Raw genomic sequence first — 19,241 nt, 5'->3', positions numbered from 1 at the left:
AGTAAAATTCTAATTAAATAAAAAAGAATGCCTCAAAAAGAAAATATGTCGATGTTTCATTTAAAAAAAAATGGAGAAAAGGAAATGACACGTTACAAAATTTGAAAAAGAAAGTATTTTGTAATGGTGTTGTATGTACAAGCAGATTGATGCTTTTTAACAACATGAATTTGAAGTCAAACAGAGTTCATTCTTGCAGAAATTTTACACGATTAGAAATATAAAGTAAAAAAATATATATTTATATAAAAGTGTTGTGAGTGTGTATATGTATATATATATATATATATATATATATATATATATATATATATATGTATATATATATGTAAATGTATATGTATTGGTAAAGCTATTTGGCAGTTTCTACAGCAAAGACGACGATGTGCATCGAATTTTCCTACTTGATAGATGAATCTGCGTCCGATGGAGTACGTAAAGTCATATATATTGGACACGAATATGTATTGAACGGTCGTATAATATTGCTAATATATGAATTCCATTTTACCACTGTACTTGACTTGAACGTTTATATTAATAACATGCATTTGACATCCGACACCAAACATACATTCATGTATATCTGCTTAGAACTTAACCAGCGACGCCATCGAATTGACGTTCAGTTAATGAGAAAATTAGTGAATAATGTTCTTCCGCAAAAACACGTTCTTATAAACGTCCATATTTTACGTATTAACGAATGTATGTATCTTTTCCCGTCTATGTTAAAAAACAAACATGCGCTATAAAAAAATTCGACGACTTTCTGTTATCCTATATATAGCTTTGTTTGTTTTTTTTTTTACCATTTTCATCAGGTAAACTTTTGTGGCTGAAACCTGCGGCGTTTCCCTCGCGATTTATTGGGTCTCTTTTCGAATTCTTATCGCGCTTTACAAAAACGACGTCGCGCGTTATGGCCGCGGCGGCGACGACGGCGACGGAGGCCGGGACACGTATAACCATGAATTGTCGTTACGTTTGTCATTGTCGTTGTAAATAAAAGAGCGCGTCGCGCGTATCTACCCGTGCGCCGCCAAGAAAGAGAGATCTACCGCAGATATCTCCGGGTAAACGAGTATCCACTCGCGTCTGCCGCGACAGTAATGTCAGAGTGAGCTCTTTTATTAGCCTGCCGTCTCGGTCCACCTTCCCTTCTTCGCGCTCGTTTGTCGAAAACCATCCTCTTCCCGGTATTCATACGGACTACCGATGTACGCCATAACGAATTTTGATGAGAGGCATATTTTTAGGGATACCACGTTTTAATTTCCGCGCACGGTGGCAATCTAATTTTTTCATATGTAATGAAACGCGTGTTTCTGTCCAAATCCGTGAATATCCGTGACACGAAATATTATTAGCCCTCATAGTGCTTTGATATGGACATCCGTAGGGATTTCCGGAAAGGTATAGCGCGTGTATGTCAAATTTATTTGACATACCGCAACTTTCTCGAAAATTTTTATGAGAATGGCGATTCTCTGTTTGTACACGTAAAATACGTGTATATTATCTATAATATTTTTCTTGGCATTACAACTATCCATGCTCGAATCAGATACTACCGCCATCGTCGACATTATAAGGTGAAACAAAAATAATTATATAATTATTCGTGATATCAGCGAAAAGCTTCGCAAAAATTTTAATTTCAGATAAAATGTATGATGCTAAAATTCGTTTCGGTGCAATAATTGTGAGGAAATTTAATTTAATGAGGCATGGCGTAACGCGACGTTCCATCATATTATATAAATTTATAAAGGCCAACACTTACATACATACAGTGTGATTTACGTAATGCTGCTATATATACGGCTTTCAGTTGAACGCCTCGAACGAATAATGCGGCCCGAATCAAACGGCCACTTTCGTACAAACACTGTGGAAAAGCGGGAGTGTGTGCTCTCGTTGCTCGAATGCCTCTCTATGACACCGAAAGTCGCACGTCACAGGTCGCGACGTACAGGTGCATTAAATTGATGGCGTACACGTAAATCCAAAGAACACTTTTGTCAGGATTTCATACAGGAAAAGATGTGATTCTTATGTTTATATTACCGTGGTATTTAATCTCAATGAAACTATTTATTTTATCGTATATTTCACGATTTAATATCTCGAAAAATGTATACTCGAGTGACATTGTTTTGCTTGTTGACATTGATATCGCATGAAAGTTAAAATAAATATGTCACATTAAATTGAAAAACAAGATTACAATAATATCGCAGTGAAAAAAGACGTAAAAGAAAAGGATCTTACGATGTTCAAAATTTTGACAGTATTGTCCATCGTCAACTGTATCGCACCTTCACAATGAAACGTGTTTCTCGTGCGTTCTAAAGCCTTTTCTTCTTACATTTTGATCAACAAGACGACGTGGAGGTAGACGAAAAATTAATTTAACTACAGATAAATTTTGTGTACGACGAACAAACTGGTCTTAATGTGTTTTCTTCCAGTGCTTCGATCTTTCATCAATTCGCCCACGTGAGAGCGCAAGTGACATTTTCATTACTAATTTATCAGTTTTCTGCAGAATCTCCTCTCATGCTTCTTGAGATAAGAAACACGCAGATACGTATACGTTCTTTATGTAGACGTGAAGAAACGGGATGCACATAACCCGTGCGAATTTAGTGTTCCGCTTTAATCTACGCTTATGCCGCGCGCAATAAGCGTTTCTCTCTCTCCTTCTTTTTCATTCTCTTCCCTCCCGTTTCTACTTTCCGATTTCGTCGCATTTCGCGCCTCCCTCTCGCTGCTGCATCGTTTAATCTGCATGCCGCGTGCGTTTATGCCGTGAATAAGGCGCATCGGGAACGCCCCCGTGTATACGCACTCGAGAACACTTTTAATGGGCAATCCCGCAACCATCGACGAGACCCGGCTGAGCATTAAAACAAATCTTTGCCTCGCGAACAGCGACGATATCCATCGGCCGTACATTGCGGCCGGTTGTGCATGCGATCGCGATTGGAACGCAAGCAAATGCCATTTGAGTTAGAGCGACATTCTCGAGTCAGAATCCGGCCAATATGACAGGCGATTTGTTCCGATTGCTTCCATTATGTGCGATAATTCAGCGATAAGACACATTGCAATTCCCCTATTTCTTACATGTGTTTGTGTGCGCCATTTAAATATTATGCGATTATTAGTCGATATATAGAGTTTCGAATTTATATAAGAAAGGACGATGTGTGTATCGATTTTTTTTTGCTCGAGTAAAGCTGTAAATGATTTATATTGATTAAAAACATGATTTATATTGATTAAAAACAAGAAATATCAGATTCTTAGTGTCTGTAGATTCACGCGAAAACGCGAAATGCCAGTGTGAATGCCGGTATTATTGCTCGATATAGAACATTTAAATATTACCTACTATACTATAATTACAGTGTGTTTGCACTATGGTTTCGTCATCGTGCACCGCACAGCTTTTCTTAAATTACAGTATACTCTCTCTCTCTCTCTCTCTCTCTCTCTCTTTCTCTCTTGCGTGCGCGCGAACTGTGAGTTGTAATTTGGCAAATTGCTATTCTCCATCGAGCGATCGACACATCGTTTATACATGTCGATTATAGATCGATTGTCGTCTCGTTGATTAATGATCTCTTGCAACCATTTCCGCTTTATCATTCGCGTTTCGCATTGATTTGATACTTTGTCGTTTGTTTCATTAATTTTTTTATATCATTCATAAAATGTCGTCTCAATTTTGTTTTTCGATAACAATCCTCGCAAGCATTTCGTTGCACTCGAATTCCGTTTCGAAAACGCGGCTGCCTTGATTGTCGGCGATGTTGACTGGCGTTTTAAAGAGTACGCGCATGGATACATGCGGGTTTATCGAACGACCGTTTTTCAATTATTGACCGCAAAGTCGCGCGGAGAGACTGTCTGCGCGACGCCCGTAAACTTTCCATACCACGTAATTAGATGGAAATTAGCTAGTTTATATTTATCAGCAAGTGGCGATTATCGCCGGTAATCTGCACATTTTTCCGCATTACGTAATTACATTTACATTAAGGTCATTGACCGGATTTTCTCGCCTTATACCGCCGTCCTCGGCGGTACAAATATTAGATATCTTTCGTAAAATCAGAAAATCTTTCGCGAAATTGAATTCGCATAAGTGGATAGCGGATGCGGAGAAACTCATCATCGGTTCATATATCTTTAACGTTCAGCATTAAATGCAATTGTTCGTGTCTTAAGACTTTATTTACAACATACGCGTTGACGCGGTAACATTAAAAACGCACCGGCAGCATGTAGCTCTAATAATTAATTGTCGCTAATATTAGTTCAAATTGTAGAACAGATAGCGAAAGGCGTTGTATAGCTATTCGTTAGTCATGCTACACGTATTTTTCATACAAGACTACAAGCGCCGAATAACTAGATTGAAATTATGTGTGTATAAGCGCCTCTCGTGTATACTGTTATTTACCAAAGTATTGGAATTCATGCAAGTACGAATCTGTTTTACATAACAGCGACTCCGACCTGCAACGTCAGCAGTTAGACGGAGTAATACGCGTCACGGCGATATAAGCCATTTATGCGTTTAATTTTCGTAACATATCGAACGTCCAACCACATACATTAACGGTACGCTGAAGTATACAGATAGTATAATTATTGGTCGGTGTGAGAGAAAAGTCGTACGTTTCTTGGAGCGCGAGTCGCGCCGTTAATGATTACGCGAAGTTACATGCGTAAGTAACATTTAATTCGTTGGAAGTTGCGCTGAAGTTTATGCCCGTCAGCCGATATTAATTACGTTGATAAAATATAGATAGTCTTACTGTTTCTTTTTTTTTTTTTTTCTTTTCTTTCGCGCGCGCGCACACGCGGAGCCGGCGCAGCTTGCGCGAGCGCTATATAATTATGGTAAACTGTATTCGCGCATCGCGCCGAGTTACGCCGGTGAAAATTTTTAATATAATTGCGCCACACACACACACACAGAGATGCATCGTGTTACGTGCACTAAGATAAATCTTTCTTCCTGTATGATGATGATATCTATTCATGATCGCCAAGACTTCCGCAATTTTGTAATCTACGGATGTGAAATTATTAAATATTTTATTTTCAAAATATCTCTTTCAAGGCATAATTCCATTTTCAATATATTTTTTTTTTTTAATTCTTAGTAAAGCAAGTTACTTGGACATTTCTCTCATGACATTGTAAAGTTATTTTCTAAAGTATAAAATTAAAAAAGAATTGAGGATTCTCTTCTTCTTTTTTTTTTCTCAAACATGGTATCACATGCGAAATTTTTTGCGAACCAGTTACATTGTAATAGAGGGCAGAAGAAATAACTTTTGTCTGCCGCAGAATATTCTTCTCGCAACAGAATTGTAGACAGGATCTGCCGCGCGACAGGATATATCCTCAATCGTATATTCTTCGATGAGAGAAAAGGAGAGAGAGATACGTTACGAAAATGACAGATTTCTATTACATTGTAACAGAATCTTTTTACAAAGGCCAATCTCTGCGGCCATCATGCGCCCGTGCATTATCCTAGATGCCACAATGTAGCGAACAATTTTAACCGCTTGGAATCTCGTCGATAAAATCGCTAGAAGTTATTATTATTAATGCAAATGGCGCATTATTACGAAGAGGTAAGAGGGCGTCGATGTGCACACATATCGCCGTTTCTTTATTAATGCTTTTATACTATTTACATAATCAAACAACGGCGGGAACAATGCGTGTATGCCGAAGACTTTTATTAATTACGGCCGTTCTTGCGAGAAATCCTTTCCCGATTAACCGAGCGCCCATTAGCAAGTATTTCTTTTTTTCTCCCCAACGATAATCATACTGATTGACGATAGATTCTGTCACGCGGTAGATCCTGTAATCTACGATTATGTTGTAAGGAGGGTACGCTGCTATAAGTAAAAGTTCATCAGTTTCTCTCTCCCCTCCTCTGCTGTCGTTAGAACATCGTACACGATTGTGAACGCATATAAGCTATCGATTTATTGAGAGACTCTCCAAAGACTCTCAGACTCTCCGAGTTATACGGTTACGCAAGCATAATTTGATTAGTTAGTTTTATACGCGGAAATTTAATAATCCACACGCGAGGCAAATGAAGGAATAATGTTAATATATCAATGCGTTATTAAAAATATTTAAAAACTATTAATGCGATAAAATCAACACAACTTGTGGATTATATATAAATAATTTTTTTCGAATAGAAAGAAAAAGAGAGAGGAAGATGATTGTGCAGTCATTTTTATGACAAGAACTTTGTATTGAGAATCTCTGAGTCTTGAATAGTCTTTTGTACATTCTCTTAGCAGGATCTCTACGCCCAAACAATCTTAATCTCGTCAACATCGCGAAACGTGTAATTAATCTGCAGAGTCTATATTGAGATAGAGTGCACACAAAGAGTTGTACGTCAAGTATAGTTTATAATACCATTTGATAAAATATGATACTTAGACACGTGAGTGATGTTATAGACTAGATTGGTTGATGATTTATTATGGAGATTAATTATTTTTATAGACTAGTCGTTAAAAAACCCGTGTTTATTATTACATATTCGTTAATCATTGTGATTCATGACGCGGCATAAACGTGATTGATCGCGGATCTACATGAGATCACGATGGAGTGCTCTCGAAAATTTTGACGTAAAGTTGCAGCGACGTAACGTATAATATATATATATGTATGTGTTGTACATATGTATTTAATCAGAATCATTGTATACGTGACCTAAAATTATTTTAGTTTTTTTGCCAGTAACATAGAACTTAATTATTATAAATTTATATAATTATTTTATTATAATTTATTTTAAATATATTAATATATTGTTTTACATATTCAGCTTGCAACACTGCATTATATTAATTTTAAAATTGGGCGATTAATTAAATTTTGATTTATGCAACTTGATCATTTTATAAAAAAACAACATTTGAAAAATAATTTTTGTCAGATCGTGTAATAGAGATATATAGCGCAGATTGATTGATATATGATAGAGAAATTATTCTTTTAACTTTATTATCCCATTTCCACCCTAATAGTAGAAGGGTTAATAAGTGAGCTTATCCACAATTCACCGCTTATAGCACATCGTTTATCGTTTGCCAATGTGCACGCAACGATAGGATATCGATCGCGATTATAGATCGTGGAAAAGGCATAATCAAGCCGACGTTCATAAGGTTTTATCGCTTGCCCGGTAATCGGAGTTACGAATCAACCGATCGCGAAAGGTCGTGCGTGCGCGTTAATGGTTGCACGATAAAAACGCTGATATACCGTCCGGACGTTCGAAAGGCCTGCGCGCTGTAACGATAAAAAGTGCTGATATACCGCCAACGTTTGAAAGGCCTTTGGGAAACGCGCGCACGCGTGCATGTATGTGTATGGAGCACGCACACGCGTGTTATCTCTCGCGTGAAACCGCGGATTATTTCGCGGCGTTCGTAATGCGGCAGCGACGCGAGACTCCGTGACATTTTGTGCGAGAAAACGCACGTGCGTACCGCGAACACGGCGGCCCGCCATAAATAAACGCCACTCGACGCAAATGCAATTCGCCGATGCATGTCTTAAACTGTCGACTTATCGCTTACTATGTTATCGCTTTCCTTCGCTTGCGACGCTGCTCGCCCGCGAGTTTGTTAGATGCATTGAGCATAGCACTCATCTTTCTGAGCGAACATCCTCCGTGTAAAATCCACAACTGAGATAAAATTTTATTTTGTATTCAAGTAACATATTTTCTTTCGTGAAATAAAATGTATAAGTATCTTGTTTCACATTATTTACAAGAAGGAAGACACAATTGTTTTTACAATGTATGCTGTGTTGTTTACGCATGTTGAGAAAAAAAATCTATTGCTTTTATAAAATTAACTATATATATATAGAAAAATATTGAAAGAAATTATATAAATTACAAATTGTGTGGAAAAAAAAACTCGTCAAAATTTTCTTTATATTTTTGTTACGTTTATATATTGACTTTTCCGGCACAGTTTTGGAATAACGTTTAAAACGTATCTGTCTTTCATTCACTGCACCGATGATGCGCACATATTAATTAAAGCGAATGCGGAACAACCGCGAGTTAGCTCGGTCCAAACGCCGTACGAGCGCGTGTAACGATTTAAGCTCCATGTCACGTATTCCAGTGAAGAGACAGATTATAATATCAAAGGTAAACCGCGGATGGGCAGTGTCTGCGAAAGTTAGTAACGATGAGAGAATGACAAGGATCCGACAGGCATTTTGCGCGCGCACACGCACACACAGGTGAAGAAAATAATTTTATAGTAATCACGGCAGAAACTTCCTGTAATAGATTAAGACAAATGACTAAAACGACAAGAATGACTGAAGAAACATGTACGTAAACAAAATTCTGTTTTGAATAAGATTAATTTTTAATTATTTATTTTCGCCACATTATGTATAATACTTACATGTAGAAACAATTAATGTCTCATTTATAATTTATGGATTATTAATTGCAAATCCAAGTGAAGAATATATACTGTCGCTTGAAAATTCTTTTCTTAAAGTTTCTGACGCTCGATATTTTCTATTTGATTTCAAGTATCGATGATTCATTATGCTTGCAGATAAAATATTCGAGAAGTATTCGAAAAGAAGAGGATCGATGCTCTGATAATATCGACGATTCCTGTCTATATACGCATCGCATCCGTGTATCGCGTTACGCATCGGATCAAAATATCAAAGGTAAGACTCGTCCGGCATATGTAAGGAATACGGAGCTAATTGCGCGCGACTGCACAAGGGCAGCAACGGCCTTACGAGGGTTCTGCGTCGCGATACGCGATACATAGGGGAGAGAAAGGGAAGGAGCGAGAGAAAGAAAGAGGAAGAGGAAAGGAGAGTAGAATGACGAGCCAAGGGGAATCGATCGGTCATTACCATAATTTGTATATGAGTGCCACCTGGAACGGTGGCAGGATCCCATCGGTCAACGCTCGCAAACCTTCTTGCATTTCTTTTTCTCATTTCTCGATCTCCGCTACCCCAACTGCTTGTTGATCCTTTTCTTTGAAGTACGTAGACTCCTTGCTAGGTTCGTCTTTGTACATCCCATTACGAGCCTTATAGCCGTGAAGGAGAAAAACGCGTCCGCGAAAATACCGGCAATTGCGCGACGGTGATTCTTTACGGTCATGCAAAGTTGCGGATTTCTGTGATTTGAGCCTCCGATAAACGGTACTCATTTTCGCGAAGTAATAAATTATATAGTGAGTTGATGTTGCGACTAAATATTAATCGCTTCGATAATCATCGTTTTCCAGTTTGAATTATTTCTCCAGGCCTCAATCTCGCCATCATTTCGGATTACACGAGAGTTGTTTAAGCAAGTGCATCGAAAGACGCTCGCAGCAAGCGCTTTATCGCTAATAGCCAATGTTACAACATTTTCAGAAACGAAAGTAACGGGCAAAGTATAAGAAGCGATACTTTTAACCGGATTTACCGCCTGCTTACAGAAAATATGAATTGTTATTCGCTGGCTCGTGTAATAGAGCAGCGTGCGTGCGCTAATAATGCGCTAATCATGCGCGGTCTATTAAAGTACCCATCTTCGAAGCATTTAAGATGATGTTCAAATTACTATGATATCGGCCGTATTACATTTATGCCTCTCAGCGCGTACGAGAAATCGTTATTATTAAGACATCGTTGAACTCGATTAACTGAAGCAATTTTCACAGGAGAGAGCTTCTCTCTTTCTCTCTCCCTCCCTCCCTCTCTCTCTCTCATCATGAAGAAAAAAAATCGCAGTTCCTCAAAATACACAGCTGGGATTTATTTAAATTGCCGTCGTGGCCTTCGAGACAAACACTCGCTCCGTATATAATTTGTCGTGCATTGGTCGCGCGCCGTTAATCGAAAATCTCAGAAAGGTCAAGGTTTCCCTTATCTGAGGTGATGTCCAAGAGAGCGTTTTGCGATTTTTACGATCGACTACGAACTTCGTCCTTTTCTTTTTTTTTTCACGACATCGCATTTCGAAAGAACGGTTCAACATCCAAAGAAACGCGCGTATCAAAGATAGTCGAGAATTGAAGACTCGGATAGATTTTTTTTATATCTTTAGCGAAATAAAATTAACATAAAATATTTTTTTTTCGACTAGCTAAACAAATGTGTTTATGTATTAAGAAATAATTAAGAATATTAAGATTTATCAGATACGGTGAAGCTAGGCGTACACTCTTAAATTATGTTTTCGCGATTCTTTTTTCTTTTTTTGACAGTGATACAAAAAAAAAAACGAAATTTTCTTTCACCGAAATGTTTTTATAATAAACAAACTTATTATAAAGTTACAAAAGACTATATCAGACGAAACAGAAGCGTATTACTTCAGAATTAAACTTCTCGTCATTTTATATGTGTATTATCTGTCTGCCTGCTATGTATATATGTCTGCCGTCACTGACGATTACACCTGTGCCGTGTCCTCGTTCAATGCCGAAATCGCGAGGCCCGATTCTCCCCTCCTCCGTGCCTCTTTTCCAGTTGCACTACGGTGCAACTCTCGCTGCGGTAAGCCGAGACCTCGCCGCGATCGTATATCAATGGCTACAGCCACGTACGTATATGCTGCGCGAATAAATATAATTATAAGTAAGAGCGCAAGGCTGGAGGACCACGCCCTGTGTGTCTCCGCTCTACTCTCTTTTTCTCTTCCCTTGCTCTCCCTCCGCGAGGCAAGGCACGCACTACTTTGCGTCGTTTCATTTTCTCTCTCTTTCCCTTTTCTCTTTCTCGCTCTTTCTATCGGACACACGGTGTTCCAACAACACGATAGATAGGCTTAGGTTATATAGGTATATACATTTCCTTTTCTTCTTTACACCGTTTATACACGCGTCTCGAGCACGCATGTGTTGCGTGTACGCAACGAGATACCTGAAGGCGAATCAAGCAAGTTCCTTGGAAGGACGTCGCAGAATTGATGGGGATCGTCGACGGTGACAGAGGAAAGAGAGATAAAGAGAGATAAAGAAAGATGGGTCTTTTTAAATAATTTTAAAATAAATGTGACAAATAGCACGAATATCTGTGGATTTTATTCGAATTTTAGAATACAAAGTCGAATTAATTTGAGTATAAAATTCAAGTAAATTAGTACTCTTACGCATTATTTCTTTTTTCTTCTAATATTTTTTCTCTGTGAAAAATTAGAGTTATTAAAAACAAATTATGTTAAATATAACAACAATTTTGATTCAATAATTAAGAGTAAAGTGGTTTTATAGATATAATACGATGTTTGCGCGAATGGTTTTAATAATCGGGAAGTTAAATTCTTATGTTTTCTTTTGTCTAAATCATAATTTATATATGTGTATATTAAAGATGTATATTAAAAAGCAAAAAAGAAGCATTCTTAATTTGCAGACAAACACAAACATCATATTTATGCAAATGTAATCGATAAATTACCAAAACTTTGAATATCACGCCGAGAGTTTTTTCGAGAGTTTTTTGTCTTGAACGTTCGTTGTATATAATCTTTATCTTCCGTACGACATGTGGGACTCACTTTTGTTCGTATATTCGTATTAACAATTGCTTTCTTAATATAGTATATTCTATTAAACAGTCTGTCTCGAAGATTCGTAATAACATTTACTTTCTAACAACATGTGTGACTCGCATATGTTCTGTGTATTTATATTATTATTACATTTTTTATAAAATATATTTTATTTACTTTGTAATCGCGCTGAACATGATCAAAAGAAAGATCGAAATGTTTTTTATTAATAAATCTATCGTTACTTTACGTTAATATAATTTGATTATAATAAAATTTACGCACAAATACACTCGATTCACAAAATGCATTAATAGCTTGTCTGACATCTTTGTCATTACAATTCATAATTGATAGTACTGTTTTTGATAAAGCAATCAAATTTTTAACACGAGCGCGTTGTATACATACGCATGGAGAAAACTTTATACGATGACTTTCTAATACATGGAGATGAGAAGACTTATTAGAACCGGAACATATTTTGGAGTCAAATGTCATCAGTTAACATGCGTCAGTTCAATCGCGGCAAACTGTATCTTTCATCGGGGAAGTGTTTTGCCTCTATTATCTGAATGAATAGTTGTCGTATGCACTTTATTGGACATGCAACATTGTGATGCAATTTAAATGGCTTGACTCCAAGTTATGACTTTCTAATGCGCCAGTTATATTGCATTAGATTGATTCATTCAATTGAACTTTTTTGTCTGTTCTGAGTATTTTCCTCCTCGGGTTAAGAACTTGATACAAGAACATCATTATGCATTGTGAAAGTAGAAGAAAGGAAAGACAAGTTATGCGTGCAAGTTTATAAATTAAAATATTTCCGATCGTTGAATGCCGATATTATTTCATTATTTATTAAATGTTCATATATACATACATAAACAAATTTATCCTCAATGAAGTCATTACTCAAGTATGGCATATCCTTCAAGTGTGTGTCTTTGTACGTGACAAGAAGGGGATGTTGGCGGCAATAAAATGTAACACTAAGTGCGATCTAATTGATAAAGAATTTTTACAAGCATTTTTGGGCGAGCATACATGAATTTCATAATTGCAAGATGCAACGCTATCATATCATGGAATCCATTTCGTTCTTTCCTGCTCATTAAATCAATCTGAAATTGCCATTATTGTCTTTGGGAAATCACTTAGATACAATATCGGATGACGTTTTATGAGGGACGATTAGTAGACACACAAAGAGGGGCAATTAGGGAATTCATGTTAGCACATTAAGATAAGTGTGTCGCTGCATCTGCCCTCGATGGTGAAACAAATCTCTTTATAAACGAAGGGCGAAGGCGCACTCACGTTCGTGAAATACACACGCCATCGAGATCGCATTGCTCGCTGATGAAAAGGATATATTCCTGCTATATATATGTTTCGCTAAAACGACCGGACATAAGCACTTCGAGACCAACACTAAAGATAAAACTCGCACACGGAACGGCTTATCGTGACATAATTGCTGGCGCGTTTTATAGTCGTCGACGGTCGTGCTAACCCGCGAATTTATTAAAATACGTTTGAACGCCACGGCGCGTTGATTTCTCTATGAAAATCTAGAATATTCGATTATCTCCGAAAGTACTGCTAGGAAAAACGGTGCAGAAAGTCGCGTAGATATGTTGAATCCTCGATAAAATGCACGTGTTCTCGTTAGCATGCGAGTTCTTATGTACGATTACGTATTTAATGCTGCGTGGGGAATGATACTCGCGACATGCATAGATAATGCTTATCGCGAGGTAATTGCAAAGCCAGTTCGCTGTTAGAGTGCGATCGTTGTGATCAAATTCTCTTTTCGAAGCTGCTTTTATGCTTTCAAGAAGCTTTTATTACACATACATGCAATTCGAATGTAAATAAAATCACAAATGCTTTCTCTTCATAAAAAAATTGATTCTTGAGATTGTGTGAAAATACTGTCACGTCAAGGTATTATAGAAATCACACATGCAGCACTTTGAATAAATTTACATTGTAAATTAAAATGAGTATGTTTAGAATAACTGGGAGTGGCCGGTTATGAATTTAACCAAAATTAATTATCTTCAGATAACCGTTAATCACACACGCATACAGTCACATCCATAACAAATGTCAGTTGGTACAACTTTGTAAAAAGATTTATCTCTACTAGTCAGCAAGATTTATTTCGGCGAGATTCTCATGAGAAATTTTCTAGCTTTACGATATAGACGGATTAATATTCCGCTCGCGATGATTTCGCGGTCAATATATTCATGTTGACATCGTTGATGAATATTTGTATATTATAGCTCACGAAATAATTAAACTCTCTAATATATCGAGATGTCGATTAAAAGTGCACGATGTAGCGAGACAACAAGTACGTCTCGAGCCATTTTAAGAGGCGAATTAACCTGAACGCGGACTCGGATTATCGCGCCCTAATCGCGGGACCATTTTAGCACTCGTGATAGAATTAATCCGACAAGTTCAAAGACGATCAGCGAAGTAAGATTCGATGAGTGTCACTGCGCGCCGATCGCGACAACTTGATCGTGTACCAGCTTGACTGGATTAGAGATAAGAAATGTATCGGTTAGTGAGAGAAAAAGGGACAAAGAATCACGATTTCACGATTAATTCCAAGTCTCTGTTATCGAGCTGTTTGTGAGAGAAACGTGGAAGCTGAGTTATGGATCGTAAAGCGAAGATCCATAGCGGTCGTTAAACACGCACTTGAATTTGTAATCTTTCGTGACTCGCGACCGTTATCGAACGCGATGTTAGACCGATCTGAATACGTTCTTGTCTATAAATGGTAACCAAAGTCTCATTTCAGTTGCGATAATCTTTAAAAAAATTATTCATCCAATATGGTTAATCGTTACCGATGTTTATCGTTAGGAATGACATAGTTTATGCGAGTGATAAAATCTTGGCTGTTTGCATAAATGAAATTGAGACGACAAAAAATGCGATGTCTCTAATCGCATAATAAGATAATGTATATACATAAATAAAATGTACATTTAGATAGTACCAGGCAAAAACAGCGGATATTTATAAAAATAATTTGTACGATCTCCTATATCAGTTCAGCGAAACTATTGATTTTAAATACGAATCACACATCGCTCAAGGTTTAATCGATTGAGTACTTTGATTTCAGCTGCGAAGATCAAAGTATCATTTCAGCCTCGCATGTTGTTTATGACATAATATACGATAATTGTCCGAGATAAAATCGTCAATATATTATTACATATTATTACGTTCTCGTTACATGTACGTGCTTCTTTCGAATTATCAGCTGTCCCACCCTAACGCTTCGCATCCTGTTTGCAAGAATACATTTTTCCGTTTGTTTATAATTATTATATGAATATTCAAATCTATTTTCTAAACCATCACGCGTTTCGCGCCGCATGAGATATCTAAATCGTTCCTAAATAGAAAATGATCACATTGCTAATAGTCGATTTTTTCAAGAGTGTAATTAAAGAAGAGATACTATTATATATTTTATGATGTGAAAATATATTATCGATTTTTAACAATGGCACATCTTTTACGTCATTTATTCATATTTTTGAAGAAATGGCAATAAACATATAATTGAAACTTTTCATCATTCGAGAGATCTTTGATATTCTAGTTATTTTGTAGTCGTATATCAAATAATTATTATATTATTTGCACGATGGCCTGACTACAAAATTAGATAGAGAAGATACAAAATACAAGTTGATATTGCAATTATCTTAGTATATCAACTCAGTTTTTACATTACAAGTTATACCTTTCTTCAGCGCTTCGCATAGACATTATCTCGGCAAAACTCCCGATAAAAAAAAAGATTAAAAATCGGACGAGAAAAATTGATGAAAAGTAGCACGCGAGTAAACGAGAACTCGTTCAAACGAACGAATTTCATAATTATGCGTGATGTCGCGCAGTCACGGGGATAACAAGAAGCGAAGATCCTCAGCCGAAGGCGGCGGGGACGATAAGAAGCATTTCCACGTCGCCACTCTTTCGCTCATTCGCGAGCATGCGAAGTCGCAATCGGCGACGCAACCGTCGTAAATCAAAGGCATTCCTCACGTATGACGCGCGAGAAAAACAGCTGCTCGCGCGCTTACATGACGCGAACGTCCGAGGGCGTGAGCCGATATGCACGAGCACGAGCGTGTGTGCGCGTCGCTTCGGCGCGAACAATACGCGAGATAGCACAAGGCTCGCTAATTCCGGCCGATTGTGCTCTCTTCGTGGCTGTCGTTCAAGCAACGGCTAAAAAAAGCAACCTGACCGCGTGGATCCGACCGCGGACAGCTGCCTCTCCTCTTCCCCTCCCCCCTTTTTCCTCGCCTACCTACTTCGCTAGCGTTGAATTCTTCCTCATTGAGCTTGGCACTCATCGGCTGAGAATGAGGCGAAAATGAAATGTGTCTGAAGGAACGCCTTTTTTGTGTGCGACTGACGTAGAACCCACCTCCTGTATATCACTATCGGTATAGTTCACCCTCGTGAAAAGGCACCGATAGTATTCTCCCTCTCTCTCTCTCTCTCTCTTTCTCTCGTCAAGAGGGTTCTATTGGAACCAGATTCGCGTATATGTGACGCAACTTATACCCAGCTATGCTATCTAAATTCTACGTTCTGATTAAATAAAAAGAAGCCATAATTCACTATTAATCTTTGATAAATCTCGACAGTGGATTACATTTGCTTATTAGATCTTGTCGGTTATTTAATTTGTGTTTCACTGTTCGCGTTTCTCGATATTATTTGTAAATTGTGTATATGTATATATACTTTATTTGGAAAAAATTCCAAACGAATTGTTTCGCAGAGATTTATCTTTTTACATTCAAACGCTAGAAACTATACTTTCTCGTTATAATCATTACATATCATATCATGATCTTTACCATTATATAATACCGTTATATAATACGTAAAGGAAATTGTATACTTGCTCTTTAAATAATAATAATATACTTCCGGAAAGAGAGTAAACGTGCAGCTTTCCTCGATCTTTGGAACGAGAAAAGGCCGTTATTATTATTATTATATATAGTTCGAGATTTTTCGGACAATTTCGCGCCTATCTGCGAAGCACAATACGGATAGATCTCATCAAGAATTCCACGGAGGGCGAGGTAGAGAAACACACCCATGAATTCGCCGGGATATACCACGTGTACGCGAGAGCACCCAAGCGCGAATAATCCGCGTGAGCGACAACACACACGCGAATCGCGCACATCAGCATATAAGCCCACACATCGGCCGGAGCTTTCTCCGGTCAGAACTGGGTATCCGGTATCTGTTGATATCCCTCTTCTTCTGTCGCGAGTTTCGAGACAGAAATTGAATCCTCGTATAATTTTGATGAATCTAAAATTTCTATATAGTCTACATAATAGAGAGGGAGAAATTAAACTTCCTTCACGTTCATTCGATTTAACGCTAGTATAGACGGTTAAAAAATAGTTTTATCATATATGTATAAAAAGAAATGAGATCTTGATTATTTAATTGAGAGAAATTATTATCAATATTGATTAAAAGTTCATAAAAATTTAGATTGTAGAAGTATATATATAATACATGCCCGATTAAAAATTATCTAGTCATTAAAATGACTAGATTGATTTATGTGCAATGTTGAAGTTAGAAATTTGATTGTACTATTCAACCAGAATAATAAAATTCCGTCCTTCTGTACAACGTTACTCAATTTTCATCGATATGAAATATCTTTTGATTTTTGAGTTTCGATACTCGGAGTACAATTTGAAAAAAGCAAATCTCTATTTCGTGTCACATATGCAGTGCGCTCGCACGCACACACAACATACACACACTCACTCGCACAAACTTGCATTCGAGTACGCGCATGTGTGATGTGTGAAGACTAGCTACTTAAAAACCATCTAGTACATCGGGTCAAAGACCGAGCGTGAGATGTCTGGTTACACTCGCTGATCAATAAGAGAGAAAAAGTGTAAAGATGACAAAGTGAAGGAGCGATGGATGACGAGAAAACGCATACATTTATGCCGCGCGAGTAGCCGCGGAGTCGCGTGCAAACACACGTGTACGTGCACGTGTCACCGCGCGCGTCTCTCACTCGCGGTCGGCTCTCTCCGTTCGACCTGCATCGTCTATTTCACCTTCTCGCTCGCTCGCTCGCCCGTCTGTCTCTCTTTCCCTATCGCTTCTTCTCGCTCCTCTAGCTTACTACGGTTTGAGCCCGAAGTGCACGGTGTTCGAGACTGCCTCTCGCGACCCGCGGTAAGCAAAGCAAACGACCTTCCGTGGAATCTGGACAACCTGTCTGCCCGCCTGCAGCCGCTAAGACCAGGCCTGCACTTGTTCTGCACACGAGTCTGTGTTTCTCTCTTTCTCTTTCTCATTTCTCGTTTAGTCGTCTCGTTCCTTCGAAGCGCTAACCGCATCGAGGGTGTTTTAACGCGACCCTTGGGCGATCATTAACCTTACAGAGACCGGGTTAAGATAATCATTTATATGTGCGCTGAATCGCGCCGCCGCTGCCCCGCCGATGCTCGAGCGATATCTGAGATTCTATGAATGAAGCCGTACCTTTCTCCTATCTCGCTTATCCATATCTATAAACTGCGAACTGTAAACCAGTTACCAGCAGCACGGTTTTCAGATCTTTATTTTTTATCTTCTTTTTATGTATGTATTGAAAATTTTTTTGATGTTTTGGAAAAATGCAATTTGTAGATATTACATTTCTAAAGGAATAAATTGATGGAGATAAAGCTATGAAAAAATTGTATAGTTGTGATATCACAATTATGATATATAATAAAAGAATGAATTTTAATGAAGTTGTTTTCAGCAAGATACTCGCTCTCATACGAGATATTGACAAACGCGACATAAATAATATCTTTTTTTTTTCTTTTGTACATCAACATCTGACAGTTACTTTTTAATTGTCATTATATTATATTTTATGGCATTCTTGTTACGAAGAAAATGAAATTCTTACAGCGTAAAAGAGAACAGCAGTAAGAAAAATTGAATTTGCGTCTGCGTCAGATGTGGGACTTATGTCGAAAAAAATTTGCGAGCTACGATTAACGTGACTTGTCGAAATTTAATACCGAAATATCTCAGACAGTTGCGGCGGCGCATCATCGTTTATTTTAAGGTCACCGATGAATCACTCACGCGTTTCCGAATTCGAATGACAAACGTTTATTGCCGCCTCCAGCAAAAATGATCTTTGGACACGGCTTTTTCTTTTCTGTCTCTTTCATTTTATCTATCATGCGCGCCTGTTTTCGTCGTTTCCTTTCGGCATTTGTACATGTATACATATATGAAATACGCGTTGTAAATTGACGTATCGATTTATGTGCATGTGTAGGAGTGCGAAAGATGTTTGGTAGTTTTATAACAACTGCATTTTCATTATGAATAAATTTCACACTGCTTATAGCTTCGTGGCGTAATTCGTCGACATAAATTCACGATAATCTTTTATCGAATCGTATAAGTAAATAATTCCCCATTTAAATTCCTTAGACGCGACGACGTCGCTCAATGTTCCATTATCCGTCTTGATGTTTTTCTCGTCTCCATTTCCGCTTCTAAT

General features: G+C 37.8%; 1 protein-coding gene and 1 long non-coding RNA gene across 5 annotated transcripts in view; one reads left to right on the top strand and one right to left on the bottom strand.

Annotated features, from left to right (window-relative positions):
* Positions 1 to 19,241, top strand: part of LOC126858549 (uncharacterized) — an 89,205-nt gene that overhangs the window by 4,981 nt on the left and 64,983 nt on the right. Inside the window, exon 2 of the long non-coding RNA XR_007688691.1 lies at positions 8,664 to 8,784. This is a non-coding gene — a long non-coding RNA (uncharacterized LOC126858549). The remainder of the gene's footprint in view (positions 1 to 8,663; positions 8,785 to 19,241) is intronic.
* Positions 1 to 19,241, bottom strand: part of LOC126858490 (uncharacterized) — a 107,586-nt gene that overhangs the window by 62,297 nt on the left and 26,048 nt on the right. The window lies entirely within an intron of this gene.

The sequence above is a fragment of the Cataglyphis hispanica genome, chromosome 25 (assembly GCF_021464435.1).
Source record: "Cataglyphis hispanica isolate Lineage 1 chromosome 25, ULB_Chis1_1.0, whole genome shotgun sequence".
NCBI classification, from domain to species: domain Eukaryota; kingdom Metazoa; phylum Arthropoda; class Insecta; order Hymenoptera; family Formicidae; genus Cataglyphis; species Cataglyphis hispanica.
This window is presented reverse-complemented; position numbering and strand designations above follow the sequence as displayed.